At 38.7% G+C, this 16,254-nt stretch overlaps 1 protein-coding gene across 1 annotated transcript in view; it reads left to right on the top strand.

Moving 5' to 3' along the window:
- LOC307180667 (uncharacterized protein) overlaps window positions 1-16,254 on the top strand; it is a gene marked incomplete at its 5' end in the record, with an annotated part of 557,930 nt that overhangs the window by 196,546 nt on the left and 345,130 nt on the right. The window lies entirely within an intron of this gene.

The following is a 16,254-nucleotide window of genomic DNA, read 5'->3' as shown; positions in this document are numbered from 1 at the left end:
TTTTCCTTACTTTCCAGAATGTGTCCTTCACTCCACGATCCCTGGGTCTTTGCTAAAGTTCTCCTTTAGCAAGAGTACCACCACTCTCCCCACTTCCACGTATTGAATTCTATCCATCCTTTCCACATGAACTTTGATCGTAGTTGCTCTAAGGATCCTTGCAGTTCTCCCCATCAAAATTAATCTTTATTCTATAATAATTTGTTTACATATCTCTTGGAGCACTTATCTCAATGTTCTCAGTCATTTGTGTGTGGGCTATGTAGTCTGAGAGTTTGGGACCTAATAGAGTACAACAGCCAAGTCAAACATATCTGTACATTTGAGAACTAGCCCTTTGATACAGCCATGATTGGCCTTCAATCAAATAGTGTGAAATTTAAATGACTATCTCCCAAATGCCAGTAAAAGCACATAGTAAGTGTTCACTATTTTTTTTATTAAGTGAAATTTCACTTTTATCCTTATCATCCTGGAAAATTTATTATTTTATTTTCTCACTCAATATATTATTGCCCTAGAAAATGTCAAATGCAGTGCATTGACTTTTTCCCTTGGAGGAGGCTACTTTGTGCTGTAGTAAATACTGATGAGTGTAAATATCTGTAATAAACAAGGATAAATGGTACTGATTGGAATCAAGTCCACAACTTTGGTTGTCTAAAGTCAGCAACAGGAAAAATGATATGGCAGGGAATAAAACTATATGTGCTCTTCATCTAACACACTTAATCCCTCTTAGAGTCTCTATTTTTCCTACTTAACAACAATTAAACAACACAGAAAAGTGTGTGTGTTTGTGTGGTGTTGGCACAAGGCTTAGACTAGAATGCTAAGTTCCCCGTCGCCATTAACATGCTATTTTAATCTTATTCATGGAAAGTAGGGTTCTGCATCTTATCTCACTTCAGTATCTGCTTTGTGACATTAACAATTCCAATAACATTGACTCTCTGAGGCAAACTTATTTATTTAACATTTTATAATCATATCCTGCAGTTGGTGTCTTCTCATAACCATTCACTTTCTGAGTTGCCAATAAATACTAAATGCCTAGGAGTAAGGACATGTCAAAATCTGTTTGGAATGTAAATAGCACAAACATAATGATGTCAACTTGACATAATGCACTAGCTATGATTGCCCCTCATTTTTCAACAAATTCAAATATTTGTTTCTTCTCACTCTCTTATTTTGGTAGCATCCCATATCAAAAGGTTTAAAAACATCTAAGAGTGCTGGGTAGGAGGACTGGATTACTTTGAGAAGCCCATCCAAATAAGAATCCACTTTCCTTACCCATGATGAGCTGGTGAATACAGGTAGTTCACATTCGTGTGGAAGGAAAAGGCTCATTGAACGTTATTTCACATGGCCTCCCTGCTCCATGTGTGAAGTGATTTAATACCACTGCAGCAGGCAAACAATGACAGCATCTTCAGTTGTTACAAATTGATCATCCAACAGATTTTTTTTTTTTTTTTTTTTTTTTTGCGGTACGCGGGCCTCTCACTGTTGTGGCCTCTCCCGTTGCGGAGCACAGGCTCCGGACGCGCAGGCTCAGCAGCCATGGCTCACGGGCCCAGCCACTCCGCGGCATGTGGGATCTTCCCGGACCGGGGCATGAACCCACGTCCCCTGCATCGGCAGGCGGACTCTCAACCACTGCGCCACCAGGGAAGCCCCATCCAACAGATTTTGATAAATCACTATAACCTATGTGTCATGGAAATACTGAATGCTGAATATGTTTAAGCTACTATATACTTCACTGAAATATATCAGGTATGCTAATGCTAATATGAATTTTGAATTAGCTCTAACGAAAGAACAATTATTTGTTCTTTTTCATCTTTTGCAACTTGTCTCCATGTGATGCATTGTCAAGGTAAACCTTGCAAGACAAAGAGTGTAGAAGACTGCCTAGTTTTCTTCATTTTAAGAAAGAAAATAATTTAGAAAATATTTAACCCCATAGCATTTAGATAATCAAGGTTATGTCAAGCAATTAAGTACTATTTAGAATTTAAGCCACTAGTAAACATCTTTAGCGTCACTGTAGTGATGCCCATACCCTAGGCTCTAAGATAATGGTGACAATTTAGGAAAGATGGCACTTACAGGAGCCTTGCATTGTCCATTTTTGAGTGGGTAAATTTAATGGGAAAAATTAATGTAACCTCAAAAGTGCTGCGTAAGAAGGTAGGTCATCGTTTTTCTGAAAAACACTAAGGTAGTTATGATTGGGATTTTTAAATAAAATCCTAACATAAATAGTCTCTGGCACTTTGAATGTCATGAAACTGCCTTAAGAGAAAAAAAGTGGATGGAGAAACTTGTGGGAAATGGCAGATGTATGATCAATCTTTTTTTTAAAAAAATTATTTTACATTGGAGTAGGGTTGATTTATAATGTTGTGTTAGTTTCAGGTATACAGCAAAGTGATTCAGTTATACATACACATATATCTATTCTTTTTCAGATTCTTTCCCCATATAGGTTATTACAGAATATTGAGTAGAGTTCCCGGTGCTATACAGTAGGTCCTTGTTGATTATCTATTTTATGTATAGTAGTGTGTATGTATTAATCCCGACTTCCTAATTTATCCCTCCCCCCCACCTTTCCCCTTTGGTAACCAAAAGTTTGTTTTCTAAGTCTGTGAGTCTCTTTCTGTTTTGTAAATAAGTTCACTTGTATCATTTTTTAGATTCCACATATAAGTGATATGATATGATATTTGTCTTTCTCTGTCTGCCTTACTTAGTATAATAATCCTAGGTCCACCCATGTTGCTGCAAATGGCATTATTTCATTCTTTTTTATGGCTGAGTAGTATTCCATTGTATATATGTACCACATCTTCTTCATCCATTCCTCTTCCATGGACATTTAGGTTGCTTCAATGTCTTGGCTATTGTAAACAGTGCTGCATTGAACATTGGGGTGCATGTATCCTTTCGAACCATGGTTTTCTCTGGATATATGCCCAGGAGTAGGATTACTGGATCATATGGTAGTTCTATTTTTAGTTTTTTAAGAAAGCTCCAACATTGTATAGAGGATATTTTACCATTATTTTGGACAGTGAGCCACATGGCCCAGAGGGGAAATATATATTCTCATTTTTAGTTAAATAAAGCTGTAGGCTTGGGTTTGAATATATAGTTACGTACAATTCGGGCACCCTTGACTTAATTTGTAGTAGAACTTAGGAACTCTCTTCATCCAATATCAGTAATTTTCAGGATAGATAGCTGGGATATTGTCTACAGAATATAAGTTTGGTGAGTAAGTAGAACACTAAAGAGATTAATTTCCTTGAAGCACTCCCATCTGTGATATATAATTTGGGGTATAGGATGAAAATAAATAGATGGATGATAGATAGATAATCTCTAACACTTTGATAGATTTCCCAAGGATTAGTTGTTTATCACTGATCCTTACAGTCATCTCAGGATAGGCTTGAACAACAGTCTATATATACCTAGTGGAAAGACCCATGGTTTCCCGAAGATGTCTGTGGTTTCCTTTTACATGGTTCCCCCGACTTTGTATTCCTCCTTATTACTGAGTTGGTTCTGCTTCAAGAGCATCTTACCATACCCCTTTTTCTGTCTTTGATCTATACTGAATAAATTGGATCCCTGCCAACAGGGAACTGGGTCTTGTGAAAGTTTAAAGAAATTCCTTTCCAATATTGTCTTTGGAAGCCAGAATTTATTTTTAACAGTTGACATCACCAAAATCTTAGTTTTCCAGCTTCACTTAAAAGTTCTTACCCAATGAAATCATACATGACCATGAAAATCCTGAAAATGTACTTGAAAGTTTCAGAACAATCTTTCTTTCTCAAACAAGATTGTGAGCATTTCTTCAACTGGAGACTAATCCAGAATCCAAATTTTAGAGGCTCAGAACTTTAATTATTACAAACCAAAATGTGTCTCTCTCCCAATATTGTCTTTATCAAATCTTTTGATACTTTTGCTTCCAAAATATTGGTAGTTTAATTGTGAACTAAATTGAAATATTACAGATGTGGCCTTTTATGCTTAGAAATTCACTTTGGATTGGTAAATTTAAAGAAAATTAGTTAGATATATTTAAGGAGAACTCATGAATTACTGTTAATTTGCAGCACATGCATGATATAACAGTACTCTTAAGTAGCTGCCATATTTGTACTGTATGCCAAATACCATCCCGGGTGTACGTCATCCCATTGAACTATCACAGGTAGCCTGCCACACATCCCAGTTTTACAGATTGAATAGCTGTGAGGGAAATTTGTTCAAGCTGTGTCATTTTTCACTGAAGAAGTTATTTTATTCTGTATTGTCTCTTATGTAATGATGACCATATTATTGATATTGATCTATATTCAAGGTAATGTCAGATTTTATAAGACATGTGGGAAAATGCTATTTGGATATAAGAGACTTTTTTCACTCTCATGGTGAGTGAAATAGCCACTGAGGAAATCTTATGGGGTCCCCAGCCCTGAAATATCTAAGCAGAGAAAACAAATGCTTGATAGAATACTATAAGTGTATTTTTTCCCCTGTGAATTACATAACAAGATTTAGCAGCTTGTCTAAATCTGAAAGACATTTGAAGCCATTTTCAACAACTGTAATGTGATCTTAAATATCTGTGATTCCTATTGGTGACAAAGTCACAGCTACTCCATTTATAATGTAAGGAAAGGCTGAATTTCAGTTAAAGTTTAATGAAAAGAAAGATGGAATTGTTCCTGTCTAAATTCATAAACACCAGGTAGAGAACCCCTACTCTAACAGAAGTCATTGCAATGAGGTGATATAAAGAACTGGGAAGGAAGGCAACTTTGGAGCCACTGAGGGTGTTGTAGTGGCCTGGGTGTGTTATCAATACCTCGAGGAAGACACAGAAAAATGGCAGCTTGATGCCATTGAGCTCATCCTTTTACAAATGCGTAAGTTCTTCCAAATATGGATAGAATCTGCATATTTTTTATATTTAGGGTTACTAGTTCTGAGATATCTGTAGACTTCGTCTATTCTAATTGTCTTTTTAATTTACTGGATAGTACTATAATGAACTTCAACAACCTGTATGTATCTGATTCATACTATCAATATGAATTGAAAATATTAAACTGAACAATATAAATTCATTTTCATGAAGTTTGAAATTAGAGAATTAAAAAAATTTAGTCTTCACATCCACATTTATATCTGGAAATGGAAGACCTCACACATCATTTAACATTTCATATACCTTTCCTGTAAGTTCTCAGTCATGTTATTTAACATGCTGAGCAGCAGTGTTACTGGTGAAACTGAAATTTGCAACAGCTTATTTTTGTTGAACACATAATTTCCACTATGCTTGATAGGTACTCCTTTGTAAACTTGCCATCTGTATGTCTTGATGCCTGTGATTTTATTTTTTCACTTAACAGCCTTTCACAGAGGCATTATTTATTCTAGTTGCATTAAAATAAGTTTAAATTGCAGTCCCTTTTTCCAGTTCACCAAGTTTTCCATCACGCATCTTTTCTGTACACCAGTCATATTTCTTACAATAGTTTGATTCTGAAGATGTCTTAAGCCATATTCTTTGAACACAGATTTAGTTTATTTGCATAGTAAAAGCTTATGCCCAGCCCCTTATAGCTTATTTTTCTGTCATTCTCAACATGAGGCTTCTATCTTGTGGTCCATGATGGCTGCTCCAGGTCTGTATTCATCTCTTAGGGCTACCATAGTAAATCACCACAAACTAGGTGGCTTAAACAATAGAAGTTTATCCTGTCGCAGTTCTGGAGGCTAGAAGCCTGAAATAAAGGTGCAGCACCCATCCTTCCTCTGAAGACTCTAGAGAAGAATCCTTTTTAGCCTCTTTATGGCTTCTGGTGGTTATCAGCAATTTTTGGCATTTCATGGCTTGCCACTTCAGCTACTCTGATCTCTGCCTCACGTGTAACATGGCCTTCTTCTTGTGTCTGTATCCAAATTTCTCTCCTTTTATAAGGACACCAACCATTGGTTAGGGCTCACACAAGCTAGCATGACCTCATTTTAACTTGGTTACATCTTTAAAGACCCTATTTCCAAATAACGTCACATTCACAGGTACCAGGGGTTAGAACTTAAATATTTCGTTTAAAAAGTTTAAAAAAATATTTTAATGAGGTGAATTTCACACAACATAAAATTAACCATTTTAAAGTGAACAGTTTAGTGGCATTTAGTGCATTCAGGATGTGCAACCACTATCTCTGTTTAGTTCGAAAACATTTCCATCATTCCAAAGTAAAGACCCTTACCCTTTAAGCAGTTTCTCCCAATTCCTCCTAGCCCCTGGCAACCACTAATCTGCATACTGTTTCTATGGATTTATCTATTCTGGATATTGCATATAAATGGAATCACGAAGCATGTGATCTTTCACATCTGGCTTGTTTCACTTAGCGAAATCTTTTCAAGGTTCATCTACCTATATAGCATGTATCAATACCTGCTTTTTATGGCTGAAAAATATCCATTGTACAGGTACAGTTTTGTTTATTCATCTGATGGATATCTGGGCTGTTTCTACTTCTTGGCTATTAAGGACAGTGCTGCTATGAACATACATGTAGATATAATTGAGTTTTCTGTTTTCAGTTCTTTTGAGTGGATTTCGGGGTCATATGGTATATTCTATGTTTAACTTTTTGAGAAAATGCCAAACTGTTTTCCACAGTAGCTGAACCATTTTATATTCTCACCACCAGTGAACTAGGGGTCCCATTTCTCTCTGTCCTTGTCAATATTGGTTATTTTCTGTTCTTTTTTATAGCCATCCTAGTGGGAATGAAGTAGTACTTCATTGTTTTGATTTGCATATCCTTGGCTGTTAACTCAAATACTTGTGTCAGTTCTGAGTTGGTCTCCATGTCATTTATTAACTTGAATTTCTATTTAGTGAGATTAAACATCATTTCAGATGGTTAATGGTCAGTTCTATATCTGTCTTGTAAATTTTCTGTCCATGTATTTTTCACATTTTTCTATCAGATTTGGGGTCTTTTGTCCCACCATTTTTTAAAGTCTTTATGTATTAGTGATATTAGCCTATTATTTAGGATATATGCTACAAATATTTTTCCAAGTTTGTCAGTTATCTCTGAGTTTGAGTTTGTTATGTTGTATTATGCCTTAAATTTTTAAAGTGGTACAGTGTATCAATGTACCTTGGGTGAGTAAGCCACTGGTAACTTCCAGGAAGTTACCGGTCTATAAGAAATCTAGGAAAAACCGACTAAGGCAAAAGGACACGTGCTAAGGTGAAGATCATAGGCTAGGCAGCCCTCTATTAGAGTTAGGAACCTATGACCTATGGCTAAAGCCACTACCCATTTCCTCCAAGGCCAAAATCTGGAATGAGAGACCCTTTACCTAGTGAGCTAAATGGATAGGACTTATTCACAAACTGTCTTCCAAGAAGCTGGAAGTTTGTTGTATAGCTGTTCATGAATATGACACCCCCCAAGTGTCCCTCTTCACAGGAGTGAGGTAGGCTCTGTTTCTCCAGGAGAAGGAAGGGAGGTAGCATGTTCACAGTACCAGCAGTAAAATAAGGTGGGAAATGTGTCTGGTGGCGAGGAACCATACTGAGAAGTGCTTTTCACAGAAGGCTCCCATGCCTCTGGTTAAGCCAAGCCCTTCCCTGGGTTTGTTCCTAAGTCTCACGTTGTAGGTTTCTGTAAGAAAACGCCCAGTACAACTTCCAACATGGGCATATTTTCCTCTACTCACCTATAGTGGTAAAATCCAAGTCTGAGTATTACACCTCTGAGATGAACTCAATCCCCTAGATTTGAAACAAGATGAGGATACCCAGTAGAACAAGTTTATTCACTAAGAACTTTGATAACCTAAAGAGATTTCAGTCTGGAAATAGAAAACTGAGGAGAACTACGTGAACAGAGGGAAAAGGAGGTAGGACAGAAAAGTTCCCTGGTAGGAGCCGAGAAGTGTAAGTTCTTCAAGGTGTATAAAAGGGAGTCATAGAAGGGAGGTAGGGTGATTCAAATGTCCACTTAAATATGGCCACTTTGTCTTAGAGGGATTTTAGATAAGACATCCAAAATAATAGACAATGGTGAAGGGTGGGCGAGAACAGCATGAAACACTAGTGGAGGTGGCCAATGGGGGAAACATTCTCTGCCTGCCACGTGCACTACCAGAATGGAACCAGGGGAGATAAGAAGACATGGCAAGTCGCTTTGGGATGCATCTTTAGAGGGTGCTAAAGAAACCCCCTCTTCATCCAACCAGAGCATTTTGGCTTCCCCGACACCTCAACCCCTCCACCACCAGCACCATGGAGGTGTTGGGAGCAGTGCTTTGAGATGTCTAGCCACCCCAGGACTACCTACCACTGGCTGGAGCAGTGACTTGATGACCAAACAAAGGGTAAGGGTAATTGATCCTCTTTGACTTGGGAGGGGTATATATAGGAAAGATAGGAGCTCTGGGATAGATCACTGCTTGCCTTCAACATGGATGAGGTCTGTTGCAAATCAGAGGAACCTAGCACAGATATTGAACAGCCAACCACAAGCACAGAACAACCAGCCCCTAGCATGGAACAACCAACCACAAGTGGAGAACAACCAGCCATAAGCACTCAAGAAACGAAGGAGAGGATGACCCCCCGTCATTCCAAGTGCAGAGACAGTGCCAAGGTTGGATGGCCCTACCCATGCTCCTCCTCTTCCTGGTGGATCGCCCACCCCAGACGCCTATGCTGTCCGTGCCAGGCACAAACCCCATCCTCAGCCTGCACTCCGTGTGAAGCCCCCTCCCCATCCAGTCTCCATCTTCTGCCCCCAAACTAGTGCTGTGCTCCGTGCTCACCTGTTGCACCCCAGCCCCCAACCCAGTGCGGAAGGTAGCCAGGTGGGTAGAAATGTCCCTGCAAGAGTGTGCAGTCCCAAGGTCCCCTGAACCATCTATCACCTGTTCGAGAAAGCGCACGAGAGAAACAAGGGCAACGACCTCCGACTGTTACCTCCAGCTGATGAGCAGAAGGAATCAAAATCAGAGACCACGGCTGCAGCCGGAGCAGAACCAAGACGCCGCGGACAACCCGGCCCGTCCCAGACCGCCCTGTGTCCAGAGAGGCCTGGACACCAGCAGCTGTCTGCTGCGTCCCCAGAGGAGCCCGTGGAGAAACGGCCACCATTGCAGACACCAAAGTGGGCACCAACAGCGTACACAGGTGGTGATGGGTGAAATAACATCAACAAGATCTGAGAAAGAGATATGTGTGTGTGTAGGGGGGGTACTGTGCCAGTTCTCTGTTTTGGTGGGGAGGGAGGGAGGGAAGGGAGGGGCAGGTGTGTCTGAGGGCTGGGAGAAGAGTCCTGCAGAGTCAGGGGCCAGACCTGCAGGCCCACAGTTAGCCAGACATGGGGGATAAAGATGAGGTGAGGACTGAGACCTGAAGACAGATTCCTCCTGAACACTTTATCCCATGGGCAGGAAGAAAAGGATTTGGAGTTTCTGCATGTGTGAGTGTGAGTGTGGCAGAGGGCCTCCAGATGGGTTGACATGTGATGTGTCAGGTGACAATGGCACACACCCCATAAAAGCAGACATATTACCTCCAGACCACATACTTCATAGTGGTGTTTGTTGCACGTCATCCTATGCTGTAAGCAACTAAAGGCCTTCAGAAAAATTTAAAAACAGAAACAAAACCAAAAACTTCATCCTACTGAAAGTCACCAGCAACATCCCTAAACACTAAAATGATGGTATTTGTAGGCCATATTCCCAGCACTAATTAGGGTACTGTCTTGCTCAGAAACTTGGGATAGAGCCAGTGGAGGGTGGGGCAGTGGGAGGGTGAAGGTGAAAATAAGGAGCATTGTCTACCGAAAATTTTGATCATTTTTAAAATTTAATTTTTTATTGAAGTACAGTTGATTTACAATGTGTTAATTTCTGCTGTACAGAAAAGTGACTGTTATACATATATATGTTCTTTTTTTGTATTCTTTTCCATTATGGTTTATCACAGGATATTGAATATAGTTCCCTGTCCTGTACATTTGGACCTTGTTTATCCTCCTGAGAATTTTTAATACAGAAGTAAAACTAAGTAAAAGCTAGTTGTATTTTTATTATCTCTGCCATATGCCAGCATTTCTAAATAATGCCAGTCATTAAATATCTACTACCTCCAAAAATCTTTCTTGAGGTGGTATTCTAGAGGTTTCGACATCAACTGTAGAGGATTGAATTAATCATATTCCTTGAGTTACTTGTTTGGGACTCTCTGCTGTTTATTTCCTCATTTATTCTCCTTTGTTTCCACTCCCCAGCCCCATTTGCCTTTTCTTCACAGTCATTCTAATGAATTTTATGCACATTCTTCCCCTTGTTTGAATGTTAATAAAATGCACATTGTGATCTATGGGCATGCATTTTAAATTTATGTATCTGTTATATACCATTGTTTCTTACTATTTCACTCAGCAGTATTTATACATATAGCTGATTCACTTTGTTGTACAGCAGAAACTAACACAACATTGTAGAGCAATTATACTCCAATAAAGATATAAAAAAAAAAAGCAATAGTAAATTAAAAAAAAGACCTCTCCATGTTTCTATGTGTATGTCTGGTCTGTTGTTTCTTTGCCTTGGAATTGAATATTTCAGAAACGAGTTTTTTTTTACTGTATAAACTTCAGAAAGCTATTTAGATTTTAATATTATACAAAATATTTTTACTAGGTTAATCAAATATGTCTTAATCACTTACCAAGTGATATTTGAATTTTTAAATTGAAATTCAATTTAATATCTTAAATACCAATGAAATAAACATTTCTTAAAATGATAAAAGTAGTGTAATCATTCATATGTGGTTTTTTCATATTTGACTTAATTAGATTGGAATGAGATTTATCTGTTGAATAATTATTACGTTTCAACTAATACTTTCTGGGAAAAAAAACAACTGAGCTTGAGGCAATTATTGGGCCTGATTAGTCAGAAAGGATGTCTGGTGATTCTTTCAGATTTTGTGATGGGTTAATAGCTAATAGATTAATTTCTCTACATATCTAGGACATAAGGTGAATTTAGCCCTTAGCTGAAAGACAAAGCTAACATACTTACTTTTCTGCATTTGAAGTAGAAAAATCGTGGCTTTCCACTCCTGACCCTAGTTCTCTACGTAAATGACTTGAGTGACCCACTTGCCTTAGGGCTTGGTGATTTGTACTGGTGAGAAGTCCGCTCCCCCAGTGAGGAAGAGCAATCAGGTGCACCCCAGCCCCGTTCAGTGACATTGGTCATGTTGCTTCTCTGTTTCGGGGGAACACTGTGAGGAGGGAGAGTCATGAGGCATTCTAGTTGAATCAGAAGTAGAAGGCTCAAGTTTGTCCTGCTAAGAGTGCTAGGTTTCTTGTTGGAGCATCGGTTGTAACTAATTTCTAGGTGATAGTGTTTTAAAATTTCTTCTTCTGGTTTCTGGGCAGGCAAAAATCACCTCAGAAAACAAAAAAATAGCAAGAACCCTCCCTCCACACACATGGCCACGCACACAAGCTTCTCTAAATATGTGGACAGACAGGAAGGCATGTATCACGTATGTGAGCGAACTCATCTCTGAGTGTCTGTAGTGCTGTGAAGATGTAGTCTTGATGTGACCAAGCCATTTGATTATATGTTTGCAGGAATTTGGAAGAAATCTGTCATGTCTGTAATCACTTTGCATGCTCCATGTGTACGGATTTTCATATAACAGGTTTTTGTAAAGTGAGGCACTTCTACACTCCATCATAGGAGAAGAAAAAACACCTAAACAGAGGTATTAGTGACCCAAATCTGTTTGCCTCTGAATTCCCAAGCAGCGGCTCTAGGTAGCATATGCTACATTCCCATCATTCTCTCACACACACACACACACACACACACACACACACACACGCATATGCATACACATGGGTGGATTTAACTATTGATAGCTAGTGCAAATATTTAAGTAGCTATGTACAAAAGCTTTAACATTTGACCTTCAAGAAACAATTAGTGCTAATTTTGTAAAGGAGACAATGCAAGTCAAGCAGTATAAATCTGAACAAAGACCCTGGCACACCACGGGCTAGAGATGTTTGTTGGATTAAAAGATGGCCTTGAATTCTCCAAGCTCTTCACTCAGGACTTTGGGAGAAATTGTAGCTGCTTTAAAACTTTGCAAATCCCTGTTTCCCCAAGTTAGACATAGTAGACTATTACACATTTGTATTTTGGTGCAAATTAGTTTAGCAAGAATTGAGTGTACAGGCATATCTCAGAGATATTGTGGGTTCAATTCCAGATCAGTGCAATAAAATGAATATCACAAAGTAAGGTACACCAGTTTTTTTGTTTTTCGGTACATACAAAAGTTATGTTTACATTATAAACATCTATTAAGTATGCAATAACATGTCTAAAAACAATGTGCTCACTTTAATTAAAAATACTGGTAAAAATGCTAACCATCATCTGAGCCTTCAGCGGGCCATAATCTTTTTTTGCTGCTAGGGGTTTGAAATATTGTGAGAATTACCAAAATGTGATACAGACGCAAAGCGAGCAAATGCTGTTGGAAAAATGGCACCGGTAGACTTGTTCCATGCAGGGTTGCCACAGACAATTTGTTAAAAAAAAAAATGCAGTGTCTGTGAAGCACAGTAAAACAAGGTGTGCCTGTATTAGGGATGTAAGAAACCTCAGAGATCATCTAATTCACCACTGTCATTTAACAGATAAGGAAACTGAAGCCCTAAGAAAGGATGAAACTTACCCTGGGTCACACAGTAAATTAGAATGAGGTCTCTAGGGAATTCCCTGGCAGTCCAGTGGTTAGGACTCAGCTTTCACTGCCGAGGGCGGGGTTCAATCCCTGGTCTGGGAACTAAGATCCCACAAACCATGCAGCGGCGGACCCAAAAATATGTTAAAAAAATAAAGGTCTCCAGAGTTAATAGGTGCCCATGGAATTGATCTCCATGTAGAACTGTCCTAGTTCTGCCCAAGCAGGCAAAGCTGGCATCCTCCAGATGTCCTTAAGCTGTCCTGTTCACTGTGGAAAACTTCAGATGAACGTTTTGGTTAAAGGCAAATAAAGTAGTTCATTGATGACATGTAGCTCTTTGAAAACAGTAGCAGTCAACCCAGGATATGTGGTAGACTCCAAATTCAGCAAAGGCATTTTAGGAAGAGATACACTATAAAAATCAGGAAGTAGTTTAAGCACCATTCTTCAAAAATCAATTATTTATACATTAAAGACATCCCCAAATCTCTACTACAGTGTGTATGTTATAGAGATTCAGGGGTACCATTAACGTGAGACAGAGGGGGGGAGAGGGAGGGAAGGAGAGAATGAATTAGTATTATAAAACTAGTTTTAGTTGGTATTAAAACCTAGAGACAGTTAAATTCTAAAAACAGTTTGGCATTCTATACCGTACCAATCAATTGAGTCCATATGTAGTATTTTTAAAAACGACACATCACCTTCATTAATAACAAAGTCAATCTAATTTTGTCACTGTATAGATGAAATAACCAGATAATTAAGAACATAGCTCACTTTTTAAAATGTCTTATTTTTCAGTTATAAAATTAATATATTTTCAGTGAAAAAGATTCAGAAAAGTCATAAAAATAAATGGAGTTCCTAATCTCATCACCCAGAGCCATCTTCTATTAATGTTTTGGTCCTTGTACACTTTTTTTCTTGAATTTCATTTATTTACTTTTTATACAGGTTCTTATTAGTTATCTGTTTTATACATATTAGTGTATATACGCCAGTTCCAATCTCCCAGTTCATCCCACCACCACCACAATCCCCCCCATCCCGCTTTCCCCCCTTGGTGTCCATACTTTTGTTCTGTACATCTGTGTCTCTATATCTGCCTTGCAAACCAGTTCATCTGTACCATTTTTCTAGATTCCACATATATGTGTTAATATATGATATTTTTCTCTTTCTGACTTACTTCACTCTGTATGACAGTCTCTAGGTCCATCCACATCTCTACAAATGACCCAATTTCGTTCCTTTTTATGGCTGAGTAATATTCCATTGTATATATGTACCACATCTGCTTTATCCATTCTTTGGCTTCCTCTACTTTAATATTTATATATGGGCAAGTTTCAGGATTCTCTCGTGTGCTCTCTTCTTGTCCCAATATACACCCCACTGCCTGGATGGTTTTAGACACTCCCAGTGCTCACATTAACGATGTTCTAATGAATTACAAAGTTGTATTTCCAGTTCAGATCAGCTTCTGAACCTCAAAGTAACATCGGCAACAGGATACCCTGTATCGCTACTCAGATGTTTTACATACACCTTAATCTCAACATGTTTAAAATAAAAATCATTTTTACCTTCAAATCTGCTCATCTTCCGTTTTCTCTCCTGCCACATCCACCTAATTTCCCAGGGCAAAAATCTAGGATCATTTCTGACTTCTTTTTTTACCTCCTCCTAATCCTCTTAAATAGATCTAAAATTATATCCACCTCTTTCCAGCTCTACTGCCTGTTTTAGTCTCAGCTTCTACAGTCTCTTATTGGATTAATGCCGTCTGCTAACTGTCCTCCTTGTAGTCGGTCTTTCCTCCTTCAAACCATTTAACATTACAGCAAGTGTTAATGTTCTAAAATGAATGTTTGATCATGTCACTGCCCATTCTCTCCATGAAAAAGTCTAAGCCCCTTAAAACAACAGCAGTGGCCTGTCCAGAAATCATATACAGAAAATGCTTTTGCAGTTACAGGAGGGGATTATGGTGATAAATGTGCTCAGAATCAGGAGTTAGTGAACTCATCTTAAAACTGATTTTGCATAGCACTTTGCAACACTTTGAGAAAATGTCAACTTTTCATACCAGAGACTGGGAAGATGGCTAACAATATTTTGGTGAAAAGGTTGCCCCTCTTCCAAGCCACCCTCTTGATCTGTCCCCTAAGACATGACCCTACATGTCTTGCACCTCCTTAAAATTCATTTCACTTTTGGCCACTCTCATCCCTGGTCATTTATCAGTCACCCTTTAAAACAGTCAGTGGATGCTTATCGAATACCCACTATGTGCTAAAAATTATGCTAGACATTAGGGACATGATAATGAATGGGACATAGTCTCGGACCTCATGGAGTTTCAGTGTAGCAGAGGAGATAGCCATAAAAGTATTCTAGTATTAATTACTTAAACTTGTAACAAGTGACTATTTGGACATGGTAGGATCTAGCCCAGGGTTTCTCAGCCTTGGCACTATTGGTGTTCTGGGTCAGATAATTCTTTGTTGTAGGGGGCAGTCCAGTGCACTGTAGGATATTTAACAGCACCCCTAACCTCTACTCACTAGATGCCTGTAGCATCTCCCACCCAGTTGTGATAATCAAAAATGTCTCCAGATGTTGCCAAATGTCCCTCGGGGGGAAAAATTACTCCCAGTTGGCAATCACTGTTCTATACCAAGGTTACCATTGATTGATTGATTGATTTAGCAGTTAAATATCTTTAATTTCCTCAAGCATGCCACATTTTTTGTGTTAACTCAAAACCTGTGTACACACTGTTCCCTCTGCCTAGATCACTCCACTCCTTCCTTGATTGAGTCACCCCAACATCTCCCATCCCAACACTTTGACTCTAGAGTAGATGCCCCTCAGTGTTCCCATAGCACCCAGGTCATTTCTCATCTCATACAAATACACCTTATGATAATTTCCTGTTTACTTATCTATACCCTCCACTACTGTCTAAGTTCCATGAGGATAGAACCTGTCTTATTCCTCACTATCCAAAAAGTTTAGACTTTTATTTGGCACAAAAAATGCTGAACAATGTGTAGACCTTTATTTGGCACAAAAAATTACCAGTGTTGAATTGATAATTGAATGGATGAAAGAATGTTTCAGCTAGGGCAAGAGGGAACAAAGTGGTCACCCATGATTGAATGACAACAATTAATTGTGCTGATTTGTCGCAGTCATTTTCATAAGACGCCAAATGTCAACATATACAATCGCCTCTGAAGTACTAGGCGAAGTGGTCAGCAGACACCTCTGGCTGTCCCTCGTAGCTGACTCTTGATCCATGTTTTTCCTTTTCTTAATTTCTGATTCCATACATCCTTGTTTTTCACTACAATGTGAAGACAGGACATAGTATAAGAATTAGAAATTGA

This window comes from Stenella coeruleoalba (assembly GCF_951394435.1).
Source record: "Stenella coeruleoalba genome assembly, chromosome: X".
Taxonomy (NCBI): Eukaryota; Metazoa; Chordata; class Mammalia; order Artiodactyla; family Delphinidae; genus Stenella; species Stenella coeruleoalba.
The sequence above is the reverse complement of the archived record's forward strand: the minus strand, read 5'-3'. Positions and strand labels throughout refer to the sequence as shown.